A 12,387-nucleotide genomic window follows, 5' to 3' on the forward strand; every position below is an offset into this window, starting at 1 on the left:
AGACGGCTTATACATTTAGTTGAAGAACTGCGCTCCCAGTGTGTGTGTGTGTGTGTGTGTGTGTGTGTGTGTGTGTCTCCCCTGTTCTTTCTGAACACGGTGTAAATATCCGTATGACACGCAGCACGCTTGCAGGCGCCCGCGCCTCTTTATTATGTCTATTGGCGCCACTATCTGAAATAACATGATCATACAGTATTTTTTTGCAGTCTGGGAAGGAGCGTAACAGTTAGAAGGCGGCATTTGAACCTGCAACGAACACGGAGATCCATGTCGGAAGATCGCGGTGGAGATATCGACCAAAATCACAATAATCCGGTGAGATTAAAGCGTTTTTTTAAAGTCATGCATAGTTTGAACATTTATCAGTGATGTTGATGTATACATACTAAACGCCACGGACTTACACCACATGAAATGAAGTAACTTAGCTAGCTAGCTAGCTAGCTGCTAATGAGCCAAGGTGATTCAAGCTAGCAACATTTCGATAGTTTGTCCATTAATTTTAGAAACAATGCGCTTATTTTAATGTCCATTTATGTAACTTATACGATCTAAATCTAAACAATAGGCTAACGTTAGGCCTATAACGTTTAAGTAGCATTCCCGTGGTCAAGTTTGTGTGGCATTCTTGCCATATGCACGTCAAATCAAACGGCTTACAATCTATTTAAGTTACTGATTAGCTGTTTATTATGCTAGATAGTTGGTCAAAGACTGTATTTGATGAATTCATGTCATCTGCTCGTCTTTGATGGATTATAGCTGTTTGGGCTACCAGACATGCTGGTGTGACGACTTTATGTGCAGGTTTTAGCCTATTAATGAGGTAAATCCAGTAAAAACAGCTAACGTTATAGCCTACTGATCGGGCTAGTGCAATATCTAACGTTAGCTATGTGAACAGCTAACGTTATTCTCTTTTAATTGCATTGGCATAGTGCACCCTATTTTGTGTTTTTGTGCTGTTTTGATTATCATTGAGTTGTAGATTAATGTTTACATTTGATTTTATTTTATTACAGATGCAGATGCAGGGTACCATGACAGCACAGAACCAGGTGGAAATTTGAATGGTTTACTTGCTTTAATCTTGCAATTTACTGCTAATCTATCAATAAGTCTAATTGGCTTGCATAATGTTTTCTTGCCAAACTTGTGGACAACAGATGATGTCGAGCGGTCCTATCAGGTCATCCATCTTCTTCTGTCTCACTTTTCTGAAGATGTCTCAGGACTCATTGTTCTTGCAGATGTAAGTTACCCTACACACAAACAGACACACACCTCTCTCTGCCTCTCTTTCTCACACACACACACTCCTCTCTGACCATCTATCTCTCCCTCACTTTGCCTCTATATCTATTCCTCTATCTTTACCTATCTTTCACTATCTCTCTCTTTTTCTTTACCTACCCTGTATCTATCTCTCTGTTTTATCACTCTCTCCCTATCTATCTATCCCTATATCTTCCTCTATTTCTACCTCTATCTCTCCCTCTTTCTCCCTCTCTCTGTCTCTCCCTCTATATCTGTATCTATCTAACTCTCTCCCTCTATCTCTTTTATCTATCTCACTTCCTATCTATTTATCCATCACTATCTCTCTCTGTATCTTTCTCTATCTCTCTATCTATATCCCCCTCTCTCTTTATCTATATTTTCCTGTCTCTCCATCTCTCATTCTATCTATATATCCATCTCACTCAGTGGTAGTCTTATGTCATTAATATTGTGTTTAATTTGTTCTATGTCCTAGGGATATGCCACTGCAGCTGACCTTGAGAGTTCACTCTCTATACCTGCCACTCCTCGTCTGATACTTCTTGGTAAGTTGGTTTTAGATAGGACAGTTTGGCTTTGGTGTTGTATGTAGTGAATTCAATGGTATCAAACTAAACTGTATTCAAAATGAAAACTAAAACAGAAATTTGACAGTTTAAAACATTTCTGTTTCAGGAGAAACGGAAAGCCGCTTCCAGCGCTGGATGCTCAGCCTTGAGGGCCAAATCATTTGTGAAGGGATCCAGTCCACCTTTGTGACAGGGCTGGCATCTTTTTTTACCGTTTTTACATCTTTAACCTACAGCACGAAGCCTATGTGTAACATTTTTATGTGACCAGGAGTCACAGTGTATATCTTGCACCAACACAGCGCAAAGCCAAACGCAAGTGTCTTTGCTAGTTTAAGACAGACGCAGTTGTTATTTTTCGTCCAGCGACCACAGATGTCAGCAATGAACATGATATACAGTATATTTCTGTGATTGGTCTGATCCATGTCTGCCTACATGTGTAAGTATTTACCTGTCAGTGTTTGTATTACAATAAAAAAAAGTTAATTTCAACATGGAACTATTAGTTTTCTTTCACTTAAGTGTTATCTGATGGATTATGCCTATTCTTGTATTAACTCAAGCTAGAATATGTCTATAACAATCAGTGGTACACGTTACTATGCTAAAAATAATTAACAATATTTAATGGAAACAAAATAAATGGTGATTTAACAGGAAAATAATGGTAACACTGCTGCCAGTTGTTTCCTGTTTTTTCTGTGATTCACAGTAAATTCCTGTTGAAAAACATTACGGGAGTGCACTGTAAAAAAACAGTAACAGGAATTAACTGTTAAAATAACAGGAAAATAATGGTAACCCTGCTGCCAGTAATTTCCAGTTATTTAACAGGGAAATAATTAACAGTGTATAACCGAAGCTATAGATTGTGAAATTAAACATTTCTCATTCTTAGTGTTTTTTTTTAGTTAGCTTAGATAGTAGCATAGCATACAGCTATCCGAAATTATTAGATAATGTTTTTTTCACAAACAAATATGATACAAACATAATTCTGTTTAAGAATTAATTATGACATGACATGCTTGTAATTAAAAAAAATATATACTTTGCCTTATTGATTAATAACAATTAACAATGTTGCAAAACATATCTAAAAATGCAATTTCTTTCACTTAAACTATATAAATAATCAGGATAAAAATAAAAGATTATTACTTGAATTAAAGTTTAATTGATTACTTTAAGAATTGCGAGAACAGCTTTTGATCAGGCATACTACTGGGGTCCTAAGCAGGGACTTATCACTTCACCACACCGGAGTGTGTGCGCTGCGGTGGTTCAAGTGACATTAACGTGAAACCAGACTTCATTCGCCCCAATGGAGAGCATATTTACACTGTCTGAATCGTTCCCTATCTCTTATATTGGGCACTATGTGCCATTCACTATGTAGAAAATAGTAAATGTGTGAACAAGTGACCGATTTTAGCCGCAGCCTCAGTGTCTATTTATAGTGTAGGGGGCGGGACACTTTAGATTCTAGAGAGCATTTGATTGGACAGAAAATCTGATGAGAAGCTGAAGTGCACAGTGATGTCATCAGAATAATTTATCCATATTGGCGGAAGTGAGAGACTGTAAGTTTTGAAAGCTTATTTCTTCTAAATGCGAATTTTGTCATTGTTTTGGAGCACACTAGCTTATAGATAACAGTAAGGCTAACATATACTAAAAGCCAATTTTGATATCATGGGGACTTTAAAAACACTGTAGCCTATAATGCATGCTTTAGACTGAACGCGTAATATGCATGCATATGACGTCACCATTTTCACAAATTTATGTTTTTGTAGTTTACATTGTAAGACTGGAAAAACTAGAAGAACAGGAAGAGAGAGCTACTCTCTGAGAGAACAAAGGAAATTAACATTTGAACTCACTCTTGTGAAGTTAGCATAACCATTTGAGACGCAAGTCTCACCTCTTAATACATCTCTTGCCCTCTTCCCCCACTCCCCCTCTCTCATGCTGAGATCACATGAAAATCACCCAAAAATCCATATAGTTTAATGAGAATAATTATCATTGAGTAATTATCAATTATAATTATCATCATACATGTTTGGTATCATTTGAAATGTCTCAGTGTGACTGGTACAAAGGTCTAAATAAAACAAAAGGTACACTGTCAGAAATAGGGGTACAGTAGGAGTACATTTCTGTCCCCCAAGGTACAATCTACACTAACGTACCCCATAGGGCTTATTATTGGATCTCAAGGTACATATATGTACCTTTTTGAGGGTCAAAAAGCATTAAAAGGTACATATATGTGCCCTTTCTTTTAAAGGTTTCAAAAATAACCCAGCATTACAAACTTGAATTGTTTAGAATATTTTTTTATTGCCAATGTCAATCTATTTTATAAAATGTGTTTTCAACATGAACAATATGAAAATTCAATTCAATTACCATAATATAAATTCTCAACATAATGTAACAATAGTCATGTTTCCATCAAGCTGTTCTTATGCATAAATTTAAAATCTGCATAAAAACATCAGGATGGAAACCTGCATACCCACTTCATAGGTGGAGGTATAAGCTATAAAAGCTATAAGTTATGGCTAAAACCTAAATGTGACTAGGGTAAATGGAAACAGATTGAGTGAAAAAAATGGTGACAGAAATCAGCTGATTTAAATGTGAACGCCCTCTCATAGACATCTGGTTGAATCAGACCTCTATCTCCTCACTCTTGCCATATTCTGTTGGTATAATCTGACATGTTTTAATAAATGCTGCAACACAGAGAAAGTCACCAAATTAGCAGCGCGACAAACACATGTTTTCACTATAGCGGGACAAAAGTAACAATTAAGTGTTACTTTCATCCCGACAGGAACTCCTGACAATTAAACCCGATTTACTTTTATACTGAAAAACTCTGACAAGGCAAACTTCAGGATGTCTTACAGCACTTAAAGGGTTAGTTCACCCAAAAATGAAAATTCTGTCAGTAATTACTCACCCTCATGTTGTTCCAACCCCGTAAGAATTTCTTTCATCTTCGGAACACAAATTAAGATATTTTTGATGAAATCTGAGTGCTGGATCACTCCTCCACAGGCTTATGGACACTATAACTTGCTGGCCCAGAAAATGTATTAAAGACATTGTTAATATAGTCCAAGTGACTCCAGTGGCTCAACCTTAAGTTTATAAAGCGTCGAGAATACTTTTTGTGCTCAAAAACAAACAAAAATAACGACTTTATTCCACTTTTCATTTCCTTCTCTCTGGGCCTTGAGTCTTTTCACGTAGTGTTTAAGCGTAGCGCGTCTGTGTTGCACGTCACCACGTAGGCTCACTATAGGGCGACGCTGGTCATGTGTGTGATACGTGGTGACGTGCAACACAGACGCGCTATGCTATTACACTACGTGAAAAGACTCGAGGCCCAGAGAGAAGGAAATGAAAAGTGGAATAAAGTCGTTGTTTTTGTTTGTTTTTGAGCACAAAAAGTATTCTCGACGCTTTATAAACTTAAGATTGAGCCACTGGAGTCACTTGGACTATATTAACAATTCTGAAGTCTTAAGGGGTTGGAACAACATGAGGGTGAGTAATTACTGACAGAATTTTCATTTTTGGGTGAACTAATCCTTTAATAACCGGTAGATTGATCATTACTGTGTGACATGATACGAAAAACACAACTTGTAATTAGAAAAAAAGTATCGCTTCAGTAATTTACTTATCGAACTCGAAAACTGCTTTCCGGACCTAACCGCGGGAAACTGTGACGAAATCACATGATATTTGGCAGCTCCGTAAAGGGTTGCGTACTAAACGTGCTGTCATAGCTTGAAATGCTAATATAGTCAGGGCTCTGAGAAAATCGTTTTGTTACTTTCGTCCCGCGTTACTTTTGCCCCGGTTCGCCCCTACATGACATTGGCCTTTATTGTCGATGAGTAGGCTACAGCAATACAGCATATTTTACACTGTTTTAACATGTATACAATATTGCCTACATTTAAAGTCATTTAACAAACATTTTATAAGTAAAAATTAAACATTTAAACACTCAGATAGCCTAATTCAAGTGTTATCAACCAGTCTTTTATCCAATTTCCACCGGATCAGCGCTGGTTCTCGTGCCGGAGACGGACTTCTAACTTCAGACCGCCGTCCTGCGTTTCACTCATAGCCGAAAGATACTGCGAGCGACTGACTCCATAACCTGCCAATAAACAAACAGTGCACAGTTCTGAGGACATTTTATAATCCAAATTAATTATATTGATTATCATTAGGAATAAAGTCGTGTGTTTTATGCAAGGCGTTTCAATCATGAAAAGACAGGTGCGACTCTTGTTTAGGTGTCGAATTACACCTCTATGTTGTTTTGCATTAAATAAAATGATTTAAAGCACAGTAATGATTTTATAGATAAAATAAAACATACACAAACCTGAATTTCACAAAGGAAATGCACCAATTCTGCAACGCTGAGAAGAGAGAACTGTTCTGGACTGCAGAGAATTCAAACAGCTCCCGCTCACTCAATCAACCGTTGAGTTGTTGTCACGTCAGAGGGTGGGGGAGGGGTGCATTGTTTTAATTGAGTAATCTTACTCAATTTCTTAAGTGTGTTAAATATATTAATAATATTTTTGTTTCTTGAAACAGATCAGTTTAATTCTCCATTCTCAAATATTTTGATAGAAATTTCACAAATATATTAAGTGTAGGCTATTATAAATATTTGGTTTTACTATTATTACTAGTCAGATATTAAATTCTTTTAGTGAAAAACACTTAAATATAACTACATTTTAGATAAAATTAACTGGATTTTTAGTCAATTATTTTGGTATGTTTAACTCAAACAATCAAGTAAACAATATTCAGAGATTTTATTAAGTTAATAAAGTTAAATATTACTGTAACATTTACTAAGCCACAGAATTATTTTTTAGAGTGTAAGGTGCTTGTGTATCCTCTACAAATGAGAACATGTCCTGATTACTTTATGCTGTCAGATCTAGTATTGTATTTCAGGAATAAAGCCTTTGTGCCATCAGCATCTTCAGAAAAGGCTGTTTCTCACTGGAGAATGCGGTTAGTCCTGTAAAGTGAGTTTGTGACAGTTTTTACTTTCTATATGACAGTGTGATACCACAGTCACTCACCTCTGTCAAGCATTTTAACCAAAGGTATTGTTGTGAACTTAGAATCGAAAGACCAGGAGACTAGGTTGTTTCTTCAGCAGGATTCTTTATTGAGAACACGAGCTGTCGTTAGCTGCAGTCACCAAGTCTGACGTGAATGTTCTCTTACAGTTTATATACATTTAGGGGCAGGAACCGAAAAAGACAGGTTTAGGAACCGGTTTTAGACAGAGCATTGCCCACCCTAATCCACTCAGCATATCTATTTAAACACTGAGACCCGAGTACAGGACTGGCTGGACTTTCTTGCTAAAACACAAACTCCAAGATTTTCAGTAAAACAGGACTGACCAGAGTCTTTTGCTAGAAAACTCTGATAATCATAATTTATACCTAACCTTAACATGCTAATTCAATGTAAACCTAAATTAAACATTTTAATAAATTTGCTTTCCCACATTTGCCCCTTTGAGAGTCTTAAAAAACTCTCACAAAATACAAATTTATACACTTAAAAGTTCAATCTTGTAACTTGTGTAAGTTACAGGCACAAAGCGTGATCTGTGTTGTTCATCTGTAATTGCATGCTGACACAGAAACAAAACATGCAATTAGGGTCCGTGAAGTTCTTACGGGTAATATTCTTTTATGGTTGGACCAGTCATTTTCTTGTGCGAGGCGTGAGTCATTTGTTGAATGAAACACTTGATACTGTGGAAGCATACGTAGAACGCCAGTAGGAGAAATAACAGCAGCATTGCTATTTCTTTAATCCACAGCCAGGGTTTACCTATCAAGTTTCAGAACCATGAAGAATTGTCTTCAGTCATCTGGTGTAATTTTGTTGAAAGATCAAGAATGTCTTGTTGGATTTTGTTCAAGTTCTCTGTTGGATCTATTAACCGGGTGCAGCACTCAGGTACACCATGGGATTAATGCTTCAAGAGTTCTTGACCACCACGTTTGAACACAAGTGAGTCCTGGTTCTGGGGTCCACACTTTGTGCGATGTCCATGATGGTTAGTAGTAGTACGACAATCTTGATCATGATGAGGGATGACTGAAGTTCCCGTAGGTGAGTCTGCGTTGTGTATTTTTTTTCTTCTGTGTTGGTTGTAGTCTCTGCAGTTGGTCTAGTTGTTGTTCTTCATATGCAGGTGTGTAGGTCAGTGCATATGGTTAAAAACAAACAAACAAAGAACAACTGCAAAAGACCAGTATTCATTGTAAAGACTACAAACATTAGGGTTGTATCCTCTATTCAATCTGAGTCTGCTAATTGTGGTTCCTTCTTTCCCTATTTCTTAATTTATGAGACACCTAAAAAAGAACAGTGAGGTGAGGATGGACTATGGTTGGGAAGGGCCTCTAAGGGAATCTTCACCGCAGGGTTGGCCCCCGAAAGCCTGTTGCTTCCAGTTCTCCCCTGGGCACCTCACTGGTCCGTGTCCTATCCTATCCCTGTGTTGTGTACACACTGTACAGTGTGTGAGAAAATTGGCACATTTCCATTCTCCAGTGAAACATCAGTCCTAATAAACATCATTAACAGAGGATGGTGTCTGATTGTAGTGTTCTGCAGTAACATTTAAGGCTGTGAGTTTACTGAATTTCCCCCAAACAAAGGCTGTGACAGTCAATAAGTCTTTCATCTTTGTTGTGAGTTACTGGGGAGATTAAGCAATCACAGCCCAAATGGTTAACACTTCAAAAAGCTTACCCACGAGTCCAATGACGAGGGTAGGGGTTGCTTCAAAGTAGCAAACAAATGTAGTAAAATCTGCATAACGTTGTTAACTTGTCTTAAGTTATTTCTGTTTTTTCTACATTCTTTTCCAAAATGTCCGTGCTTGCCACAGTAAGAACAACTGGCTTCTCTAGGACTTTTGCGTTTCTTTTGCTTCTCTGAGTTGACCTTAACAGAAACTGCTGCAATTCTTACTCTCTCTTTGACATCAGAGTCTCTTTCCCAAATAGCTAAACTTTCTAGGTTACTTCTGAGAGTTCTTTTAGCCCACGTAATATCTAGGAATGGCAAGGCTGTTCTTTACTCAGCTACAAGACCATCTGCCCAAATTCGGATTAGAGCTCCTTTGTCAGCTAACACACTTTCGGAATCATCCACTATTCCACTGTACACTGCAGCTACCTGACAGAACCTCTCAGTATATTCACTCACAGTTTCTTCTTTCTCTTGTACACAGCTAGTAACTCTTGACCAATCGATTTTCGGTCCTAAGATATTCTTTAGGATTTTCAAAACACCTTCTCTCAAATCGCCTTTACTGACAGGTTGCAGTTCGTAAGTAACAGCAGACTCAAAATTGTTGAATTCAGATTCAGTTAGAATTTGTGACATCAGCTGTGTGACTTCCGGCAACGACATGTCGTAAAGATGCATTTTACTGAACAATGCTCTCCTAAACTCAGAAAAATTTCTTTGCACTCATGGCAAATTTTCAGCAATTCTCTCAATATCTTTCGGACGTAAAGATGTTTTGACTGCTTGTGGCTGCAATATGGGGGTTGCAAATGGATCTGTATCAACACCTTTTCCCTGAGGCTTTTGTCTAGCTACGCACACTTCAACTGCATTTACATCTGCATTGACATTGTCCTCTATACTATCAAAAGACTGTAAATCAGGATAACTTTCATCTGACTGTTGGTCTTCTAAATCACATTTGGTTGAGGCTTTGTTATGGCCCACCTTTGTCTTGAGACAGGACATGTGAGTCTGCAATTGTTTGTTCTGATCGTTTAATGTAGCAATACATGAGCTTGTTCTTGTGCAATGGATAAGCTAAATTCTCGGTGACAACAGATGATGCCTTTCAGATTTTTCTTCCTGATACATGCAACCAACACTTTCTTGCAATCTTCAATTGACCACACTTTCTCTGGATCAATGCCAAATTTCTTTGTTAAATTCAATCTGACTGGCTCAGTCACGACTCAGTCCATGTGCTCTGATAACAAAGACTTGAATTCACTATCTGTCCAAAAAGGTGTAATCTGTCTAGTACTTTTCCTAAACATTTTGTGAATTTCTGTTCCCACAAAACATTAAAACTTCTCTCTACTGTCTACAATAGAGGGTACACTTGTTAACACAGCTTAACTATTGTTAACTTTCCAAATGACCAACACTTCACACTTAACCGCCCTGCCTACAAAAAAACAGAGGATAAACCAAAATAACTAGCACGTAAAGCTAATTCTTCTCTGCCTAAAGCAAAGGATACACAATATTAACCTGTAATGTTAATCTTCCCTGACGGGCAGAGGGTATCTTTCATCTCTAAAAAAAACTTTTTTAAAGGATAACTTAGTTAACAAAACCCTGCAGCTGTCTGTTAACTCTTCTCTGAACGGCACAGAGGATAAACACAGGCTATACTGGTCTGTAGCGGTTCTTTGAATGGAGGAGTGAAACTCACCAACCCTTGGTTGTAAAGGAAGATTCTGGAACTCAGTCAGACTTTAAGATCTTTGAGCTTGAAGTTTCAATCTGGAGGAAGCTGGAAAGATTCAGTCTGGTAATCTTTGTTTAGCTGGAAGTTTCGCTCTGGATTCCAAAAGATGCAGTCTGGAAAGCAGATCTTTTGTTGAGCTTGCTGTTTCAATCTGGATTCAGGTCTTTGAGCTTGAAGTTCTTTGAGTTTCCTTTTTCTCCATCCGGGTTCACGGCACCAAGTTGTTGTGAACTTAGAATCGAAATACCAGGAGACTAGGTTGTTTCTTCAGCAGGATTCTTTTTTGAGAACACGAGCTGTCGTTAGCTGCAGTCACCAAGTCTGACGTGAATGTTCTCTTACAGTTTATATACATTTAGGGGCAGGAACCGAAAAAGACAGGTTTAGGAACCGGTTTTAGACAGAGCATTGCCCACCCTAATCCACTCAGCATATCTATTTAAACACTGAGACCCGAGTACAGGACTGGCTGGACTTTCTTGCTAAAACACAAACTCCAAGAGTTTCAGTAAAACAGGACTGACCAGAGTCTTTTGCTAGAAAACTCCGATAATCATAATTTATAACCTTAACATGCTAAATTCAATGTAAACCTAAATTAAACATTTTAATAAATTTGCTCTCCCACAGTATCCACACAGGTCCTTCATAGTAACTGCTGAAATAGAACTGGTGCTCATCAAAACTGTGGTTGATTTTCTAATTCCCGAACAAGCAGTTGTTTTTGCCAAAATATCATAGATAGATGCAACAGATCCATCCATCTATTCTTCATAGCCTACTACTTCTCCTCTGCAGGGTCGCGAGAGGCCCAGAGGCTATCCCAGCATCTCAGGCCAAAAGCAAGGGCCAGATTATATTGTATAATACATTAATATTGGATCTCCATCATAGGCTGTTTTTTTTTTTTAAATTATGTCCTTTATTTGGTTAAATTTCAGGTAGGCCTAAATACACTATTCAAAAGTCAAAAAGTATTTTATGCTCACCAAGACTGCATTTATTTGCTCAAAATACAGTAAAAACAGCAATAGTGTGAAATATTACAGTTTATAGAACTGATTTCTTTATTAATATATTTTAAATTAATAAAATGTATTCCTGTGAGGGCAAAGTTGAATTTTCAGCATCATTACTCCAGTCTTCAGTGTCACATGATCCTTCAGAAATCATTCTAATATGCTTAATTGTTGCTCAAGAAACATTTCTTATCACGTTGAAAACAATTGTGCTGCTTACTGCTTAATATTTTTGAGCAAACTTTTTTTCAGGATTCTTAATGAATAGAAAGCGCAAAAGAACAGCATTTATTTGAAATATCAAATATAGTGAGCTATAGCTCACTTCAAACTTTTGAATTGTAGTAGGCCGATATTTGATCAAGTTTCCTTTCTTTCCTTTGTTTTTTTTTTATCAATATTTTTAGATGAAACTTTATTTCCATAGACAATTTTTTTTGTAAGGGAAGACATTTATTCGAAGAAAAAAAAAGAGAGTTAAATGGAGATGAAATAGAAAGCACAGAACAAAACTATTGACGAGGTTACAGGCAGTCTTGTTTGTTTATCTGAAGCATTGTAATTCCCATTACAGTTTTGATTGCCCTGATTTACAGCCCCTGTAAAGGAGAGATGAAAACCAGGCTGATGGGAAGGAAGGTTATATTTAAAACTCCTGTCGATATCTGGAATCCACAGTGAACTAATGCAGAAGAGGCGGGATTTACCTGCACATCAGAGCAGATTCTGGCTTCTGTGTTTGTTTAAAGAGCAACTTTATTTTTCCCGCTTTTTCCAGAGTCATGTATGATTACTCGGATTATATAGCTTCTCATAAAGGCTTTATTTGTAAAATCATTTTCTTTCTCTCGCTCGTTCAATTTTTTTATCCTAGGCATTCATAAAAGAAGAAATCTAGCAAACGTAGCCTAAG

The sequence above is a fragment of the Scardinius erythrophthalmus genome, assembly GCF_964197995.2.
Source record: "Scardinius erythrophthalmus genome assembly, chromosome: 18".
Classification (NCBI taxonomy): domain Eukaryota; kingdom Metazoa; phylum Chordata; class Actinopteri; order Cypriniformes; family Leuciscidae; genus Scardinius; species Scardinius erythrophthalmus.